This window comes from Salvelinus sp. IW2-2015, unplaced genomic scaffold (genome assembly GCF_002910315.2).
Source record: "Salvelinus sp. IW2-2015 unplaced genomic scaffold, ASM291031v2 Un_scaffold2049, whole genome shotgun sequence".
In the NCBI taxonomy this organism is placed as follows: Eukaryota; Metazoa; Chordata; class Actinopteri; order Salmoniformes; family Salmonidae; genus Salvelinus; species Salvelinus sp. IW2-2015.
The window spans coordinates 119,282-127,961 of NW_019943393.1; the positions used below are offsets into that span (position 1 = coordinate 119,282).

General features: G+C 41.2%; 1 pseudogene; it reads right to left on the reverse strand.

Annotated features, from left to right (window-relative positions):
• The window catches only part of LOC112072809 (glutaminase kidney isoform, mitochondrial-like), a 25,680-nt pseudogene extending 17,755 nt beyond the window's left edge, over window positions 1-7,925 (reverse strand).
• Window positions 7,926-8,680: the final 755 nt, after the last annotated feature.

An 8,680-nucleotide genomic window follows, 5' to 3' on the forward strand; every position in this document is an offset into this window, starting at 1 on the left:
ACCTCTGTCCATCCACAGTACACAGAGACACACCCCCAGAGATCAGGACTGTTGTACTTACCTCTGTCCATCCACAGTACACAGAGACACACCCCAGAGATCAGGACTGAACTTGGCCAGGTGGGGAATGTAGACTGCTACCTGGATCCAGGAAGTACAGACAGACCATGAGAACAGGTGCATGTTTCTAGCTCCAACACAGTGCAGTAATATCTACAAATGCAATTACCACCCCCCCCATTTTTATTTTATTTTTTATTTTAAATATCAGAACTAACAATGTCTGAGTCTGGAATAAAAACAGTGCCTTCGGAAAAGTATCAGACCGCTTGAATTGTTCCACATTTTGTTATAATACATCCTTATTCTAAAATGGATTAAATATTTTAATGCAAATTAATTACTTAAAAATCATACAATGTGATTTTCTGGATTTTTGTTTTAGATTCCGTCTCTCACAGTTGAAGTGTACCTATGATAACAATTACAGACCTCTACATGCTTTGTAAGTAGGAAAACCTCAAAAATCGGCAGTGTATCAAATACTTGTTCTCCCCACTGTATATATATATATATATATATATATATGTGTGTATAGACAGTATGGACAGTATATGAATAGAAATGGTGTGTACAGCAGTGGTTATACAGTACCAGTCAAAAGTTTGGATACACCTACTCATTCAAGGGTTTTTCTTTATTTTTACTATTTTCTACATTGTAGAATAATAGTGAAGACATTAAAACTATGAAATAACACATAAATAACACATATGGAATCATGTAGTAACCAAAAAAAACAAAAAGTAATACATCTAAGATGTATTAAACTTCCGACTTCAACTGTATATGGCAGTGACAACAACCTAAGAAAATTATCTCAGGAGGTAATGCAGTCGGGCATTTGATGGTGAGGTATCCCAGATYGGGAGAACAAAAGGACATAAGTTCCTGTACATTACCACAATCGCACCCTAATTTGTTAATCATGAGACATACCCCTTCCTGCAGCAATCACATTAAATCAGAAGCAGGTCATGAAGCCAATACTGTACACATTAAACAGTTACTACTGTACACGTTAAATAGATACCACTGTACACGTTAAACAGATACAACTGTACACGTTAAACAGATACTACTGTATACGTTAAACAGATACAACTATACACGTTAAACTACTGTACACGTTAAACAGATACTACTATACACGGTAAACTACTGTACACGTTAAACTACTGTACACGTTAAACTACTGTACACGTTAAACAGATACTACTGTACACGGTAAACTACAGTAAACACGGTAAACTACTGTATACGGTAAACTACTGTACACATTAAACTACTGTAGACGGTAAACTAACGTACCACGTAAACTACTATACACGTAAACTATGGTATACGGTAAACTACTGTACACGGTAAATCTACTGTATAACGAGTAAACTACTGTACACGGTAAACTACTGTACACATTAAACTACTGTAGACGGTAAACTCACTGTACAACCGGTAAACTACTGTATACGGTAAACTACTGTACACGGTAAACTACTGTAGACGGTAAACTACTGTACACGGTAAACTATATACACGGTAAACTACGGTATACGGTATAACTACCTCTGTACGGTAAACTAACTGTATACGGTAAACTACTGTAACACGATAAACTACTGTACACGATAAACTACTGTACACGTTAAACAGATACTACTGTAACGTTAAACAGACTACTGTATGCACGGTAAACTACTATACACGGTAAACACGGTAATATACGGTAACTACTGTACACGGTAAACTACGTGTATACGGTAAATCTACTGTACACGATAAACTACTGTACCACGGTAAACTACTGCCTACACGTAAACAGATACTACTGTACACGTTTAAACAGATAACTACTGTACACGGTAAACTACTGTACACGTAAACTATCTTATACCGGTAATAGGTTACGTAACATTAAACTACTGTAAAGACGGTAAAACTAACGGTAATAGCGTAAAGCTATGTACAGGTAAAACTACTGTACACGGTAAACTACTAATACACTGGTAAACTACGTATACGGTAAAACTACTGTAACACAGTAAACTACTGTATACGGTAAACTACTGTTAGCAAACGCTTAAACTACTGTACACGGTAACTCAACTGCCTCAGCATGGAAACGGTAAACTACTGTACTGCATCCGGTACAAACTACTGTACACGGTAAACTACTGTACACGGTAAACTACTGTACACGGTAAACTACTGTTCACGGTAAACTACTGTATACGTTAAACTACTGTATACGGTAAACTACTGTACACGATAAACTACTGTACACGGTAAACAGATACTACTATACACGGTAAACTACTGTACACGGTAAACTACTGTTCACGGTAAACTACTGTATACGGTAAACTMCTGTACACGGTAAACAAATATACTTACATGTCCGTCATGGTTTTTCTGGACGGTGTCGTAGATTTGATCTATCTTTGTTACAAAGGAATCAAACTCAGGGATGATGAACTTCTTTCTGAAGGCCTGGATCAGAAGCACTATGTTCCCACCAACACACCTGAGGATCAACAACAACATTTTACTAGAACTGCAATAAGGAAATGAATACCCTTTGTCAGTGAACCCGAGCCCTAGAACATTCATTCTGAATTACACCGTTAGACTCAACTGTCTTTTCAAAATTAAGGAGAGTGTTTCAACTGTGGCAATGAATTAGAGTTAATAACTATGAAAGGATTCTCATTCAGAGTAAATGATTGTCGGTACAGAAACCAGTGCTTCTCATAGAGTACATTTTAAAGGGTCTACACCCAGCTAGCACATAACGTTCYGAGAACCATATGTTTATTAGAGCTTGGTGAGAGTGTGGTTGTCCTATGGTTATTTTGCATACAACCTTCCCACAACATTCTGGAAAATGTGCAGGATACMCAGCTAGCACGTAACGTTCTGAGAACCATATGTTTCTTAGGTGGGAATTTCACTACTTCAGCATAACGTTTCCTACAGGTTTCCTCTTGGTTCTAGTACATTAATGTTCCCATAACATTAACAAAACTTTCCATAAAAACCACAAGGAAACATTAGTATCGTTCAAAGAACGTTCTAAGAATGTTATTTAAGAACATGCATTCTGTTCTCAGCGTCAACAAAACTCTTTTGAGGGAAGCATAGTAAAACGTTCTCAGAACCTCCCCGGTAACCTAAAAATGTACGTTCCCAGACCAGACAAAATGTTCACTTCCGTTCTCAGAACGTTTACAAAACTTTCAGTTTTACCAGAAACGTACGGTTTCGTTCCCAGAACCAATAGGAAACCAAAAACRTACTTTCCCTCAACTTCCAAGGAACCAAATATGCTAGCTGAGTATTCTACGCAGTAAGTTACTCATAAATAAAGGTTGCGAAAAGTGAAAAGGCCTGTCATATGTCTTTGCTGTGAGCAGAGAGGTGGGTTGGGGTAGGACATAATAAGGCATTGATCGGGGGTGTTTTAATAGGATACAGGGAGTATAATTAGCTGTGTGTGTCACAGAGAATAACGTGCACATTCTCACATAGCTCGGCCGAACCCTATTTTCCACAGCAATTCAAAACCACTTATCAGCACCAAGATTAGGAAACAAAAACAACARCGGTAGAAGCAGTGGAATAACGGTCATTCGACAGATAACAGACCATCAACTGCACCKCAGGAAGTGCCACTCAGTACTGCCTCAAAGGAATCATCGGGAAAGTTAACAGTATCTTTTCAAAGAACTGATAGCAGTCTCTTAAAGCGACAGTACACACATCTAATTATAATCAAATAAGTAAGATAACAAGTAAACATACACTAACTCCTGACTCCATAGTTATAAATCAGAGTCATGGTGTGGCATGATAAAGACTAAATGTCTCTCATTTTGGCTGTGTGTATGTGTGTGCATGCGTGTGTGTGTGTGTGTGTGTGGCCCCAAGGTCCAAACCAGCTGGCATCTATCAATCCGAGTCATTCCCTGCCCTGTAGCCCACAACAAGACTACCCACCCACTGCCCTCACACAAATACATGCAGATAATACGTAGGCTAGTGCACCGAGTGAGAGCACACATGCTGTTGTCTCTAGCGAACTTTTAAACATGACTTTGTATTGAAGATTAAATGACAGCGAGAGAGGAGCTGAATGTCTGTCCGTCTGTGTGTGTGCGCGACAGGGAGACAGAGAGAAATACAGTATAATATAGGCCTACAACAAACCCTGGATTAATCATGTGGAATGCTGAAGGGGTCAGGGTATTTATAGCCTGTCTCTACCATGGCACTTTGCAGTAAGAGGAGACGGAAATGTGATGACAGTGTGTTAGAGAGGCAGAGAGGGGTAGAGAGAGGTGGATAGAATAGGCAGAGAGGGGTAGAGAGATGTGGAGAGGGGTAGAGAGGGGTAGAGAAAGAGGGGTAGAGAGAGATGGAGAGAGGCAGAGAAGAGGGGTAGAGAGAGGTAGAGAGAGGTAGAGAGAGGTGGAGAGAGTTGGAGAGGGGTAGAGAAAGATGGGAGAGAGCTAACGAGAGTTGGGGAGAGGGGTAGAGAAAAGTAGAGAGAAGTTGAGAGAGCTAGAGAGAGGTGGAGAGGGGTAGAGAGAAGTGAGAGGGGTAGAGAGAGGTGGAGAGGGTAGAGAGCAGTAGAGAAGAGGTGAAGAGAGGTGGAGGGAGGTGGAGAGGGGTATAGAGGGTGGTGAAGGGTTAGAGAGGGGTGGAGGGAGGTGGAGAGGGGTTATAGAGGGGTGGTGAAGGGTAGAGGGAGGCGGAGAGAGGTGGAGGGAGGTGGAGAGCGGTATAGAGGGTGGGAAGGGTGGAGAGGACTGGCGGGAGGTGGAGAGGGGTAGAGAGAGGTAGAGAGAGGAGGAGGGCGGTGGAGGGAGGTGGAGAGGGGTAGAGAGAGGTAGAGAGGGGAGAGAGGGGTGGAGAGGGGTACAGAGAGGTGGAGAGAGGTAGAGAGAGGTAGAGAGAGGTAGAGCGGGGTGGAGAGGGGATACAGAGAGGTGGAGAATAGTGATGGGGGGGAAATGTATACAGTTACATATCGCAATATATTTTGTACGAATATTGTATTGATACTTTGACATTAAGTATCGCAAAAAGCAAAAAAATCATCCTATAGTTTGTTCTTCTTTTTAAATAGCCAACATGTTTCAAGCACCTTTATTTCCATGACTGATCAGAACAAATTGTCCTCATCCTCTCTCGTTTCTCTGCAGCAGACATACGGTGCATTCAGAAAAGTTATCAGACCCCATTCACTTTACACATTTTGTTACTTTAAAGCCATATTTCTAAAATGGATCAATGTTTTTTTCTCCATCGATCTACACACAATCCCCACAATGACAAAGCAAAAACTGTTTTTTATTTGCAAAATTTATAAACACAAAAACAAACTCAAATATCACATTTACATAAGTATTCAGCACCTTTTACTGGTACGTTTGTTGAAGCACCTTTGGCAGTCATTTACAGCTTAGTCTTTGGGGTATGACGCTAGAAGCTTGGCACACCTGTATTTGGGGAGGTTTCTCCCAATTCTTCTTTGCAGATCCTCTCAAGTTCTGTCAGGTTGGATGGGGAGCATCGCTGCACAGCTATTTCAGGTCTTCTCTAGAGATTGTTCGATTGGTTCAAGTCCGGGCTCTGGATGGCCACTCAAGAACATCTTACAGAGACTTGTCCCGATGCCACCTCTACGTTGTTTTGGCTGTGCACTCTGGAGAAAGTTTTCAATCAGGATCTCTCTGTACTTTGCTCCAATTCATCTTTCCCTCGATCCTGACTAGTCTCCCAGTCCCTGCAGCTGAAAAACATCCCCCAAAAGGATGCTGCAACCACCATGTTCGCCGTACGGGATGGTGACAGGTTTCCCCTGCTGGCATTCAGGCCAAAATCGAGTTCAATTTGGGAGAACCTGTGTTTCTCATGGTCTGAGAGTCCTTAGGTGCCTTTTGGCAAACCTCCCAGCGGATGTCATGTGCCTTTTACTGAGGAGTGGCCTTTAGTCTGGCCACCCCGCTATCATAAGGCCTGATTGGTGGAGTGCCTGCAGAAATTGTTGTCCTTCGGAAGGTTCTCCACAGAGGAAACTCTGGAGATCCTGTCCAAGAGTGACATCGGGTTCTGGTCACCGTCTATGACGCAAGGCCCTTCTCCCCCGATTGCTCAGTTTTGGCCGGGCGCCCATCCCTAGGAAGAGTCTTGGTGGTTCCAAACTTCTTCATTTTAGAATTGAGTGGATGCCACTGTGTCCTTGGCGGTAACTGCTCAATGCTGCAGAAATTTTGTGGGTTACCCTTCCCATAGAGATCTGCTGCCCTCGACAGCAATATCCTGTCTCATGCGCTCTACCAAACCAGAATTCCTTTGACAACTCATTGGCTTGGTTTTTTGCTTCTGGACATGCACTGTCAATGGTGGACCTAATATAGACAGGATTGTGTCTTTCCAAATCTATCGCTCTCAATCAAGTTGAATTTACCCAAACAGAGCTGGCGACTCCCAATCAAAGTTGTAGAAAACAATTTTACAAGGGCATGATCAATGGAAACAGGGATGCACCTGAGCTCAATTTCGAGTCCTCATATGCCAATATCGGTCCTGAATATTTATGTAAATAAGGTATTTCTGTTTTTTATTTTTAATACATTTGCAACAAATTCTAAAAACCTGTTTTCACTTTGTCATTATGGGGTATTGTGTGTAGATTGAAGAGGGCATGTTTTTATTTAATACATTTTAGAATAAGGCTGTAACGTAACAAGATGTGGAAAAAGTCAAGGGGTCTGAATACTTTACGAATGCACGCAGTGAGCAATATTTTTGGAACATCAAATCGCAATAAAATTACAGTATCTAATCATTATTTTTTTTTTTTTATATTTTCTAATTTTGTTTGCTAATTTCCTTACTTTTTAATAACTCTGCATTGTTGTGAAAGGGCTTGTAAGTAAGCATTTCACAGTAAAGTCTGGCACAAGTGACAAATACATTTTGATTTCGAATCACAAGAATTTAAGGGATACTTCAGGATTTTGGCAATGAGGACCTTGATCTACTTCCTCAGTCAGATTAACTCATGGACATCATTTTTATGTCTCTGTGTCAAGYATGAAGGAAGTTAGATGTAGTTTCGCGACCCAATGCTAACCAGTGTTAGCGCAATGACTGGAAGTCTATGGGTATTTGCTAGCATAGCAGATACCATRGACTTCCAGTCATTATGCTAACTCTAGTTAGCAATTGCGCTAGCGCTAGTTAGCAACCTCCTTCAACCTCACGCAGAGACATAAAAACGGTATCCATGAGATCATCAGACTCTGGTGAAGCAGATAAAGGGCCTCATTATTTAACTAACAAAGGTTAAATAAATAAAACATATATTTTTAAAAGCCTAAATCCCAAAGTATCCCTTTAAGTATCATGATAATATCTTATCGTGAGATCCCTGGCAATTCCCAGCCTTAGTAGAATGGGGTAGAGAGGGGTTGTGAGATGTGGAGAGAGGAAGAGAGGGGTGGCGAGGGGTGGCTCTAAAAGCAGGTCCCAAATCGCTCTCTACCCCTCCCCTTTGGCCCTAACCTTTTGATTTTGCGGACCTGTAGATGTAAGCAACATGGAAGCTTCAACAATGCTACGCAATATACCTTGGGTTAAGGGGTAGGGGGGTTTGAAGAGATTTGGGAGTGGCTAGATCCAACTAGCCGACAAGATAGACGACTCACTTGTGGAAGAGTTCSCGGTCCATCATGACGTCATGAAAGGATTCCGTTACGGAGCGTTGCAGCTTGTCCATGCAGTCCTTCAGTCGCGGGTCGGATGCATTAAGACCAGTTTTCTTCAGGGCCTGATCAAATCAAWTCAAACGTTATTTAAAGCGCATTTAAAATCGCAAGACACTCTACAGTAAAATCAATCCAATGATAAATAACATAGATAGGGTTCGGTTAGGGAGAAAGGCATTATGGGAAATGATGGCATCAGCAAAACTAAAAAATGTACTGGAAATAAAACAGCCTCACCAAGTTATGAATACTGTTATGAGAGGCACTTGGATGTGAACTAACGTCACAGGAACTAACTTTAACTCATCTTGTAACCCACAGACAGAGATGAGCCTTGATTTCTTTTTTATTTAAACTTGGTGAAGCTCGTTTTGGGTACGCTTTCAGTCACTTGTTTGCGAGTGTTTTGATTCAAACAGTACAGTTGGTGCAATATGACAAATCAGAGCCTTCACTGTCTATTACCACTGAATCTTTCATTTAACAAGTAACGGCTCATTTGTGGTGATTTCATTACTGCTTCTCTCCATTTTCATCAATCATCCATTAGTCTATAAATATGATTTTAATACCGTTAGCCTGTGTTCTGTAAACTGTCTCTTTATGTTGCTGCAGGAGCAGTGATGGAAAGGGTCTGTTCTCAGGAGTTGAAGATATGCTCTTTCTACACCTCACAGATGGTCAGGAACAAGTCCCGTCTCACACTTTATCTCTGTGAGTACAACGCATCAGTTAACTGTCAAAACAATGGAGATTCAAATCACACCTACATAGATTACTCTGTAGCCTAATATATACTTTCTCACAACACCCTCCTTGACAACAACTCTCTCTCGGGTTTGTAC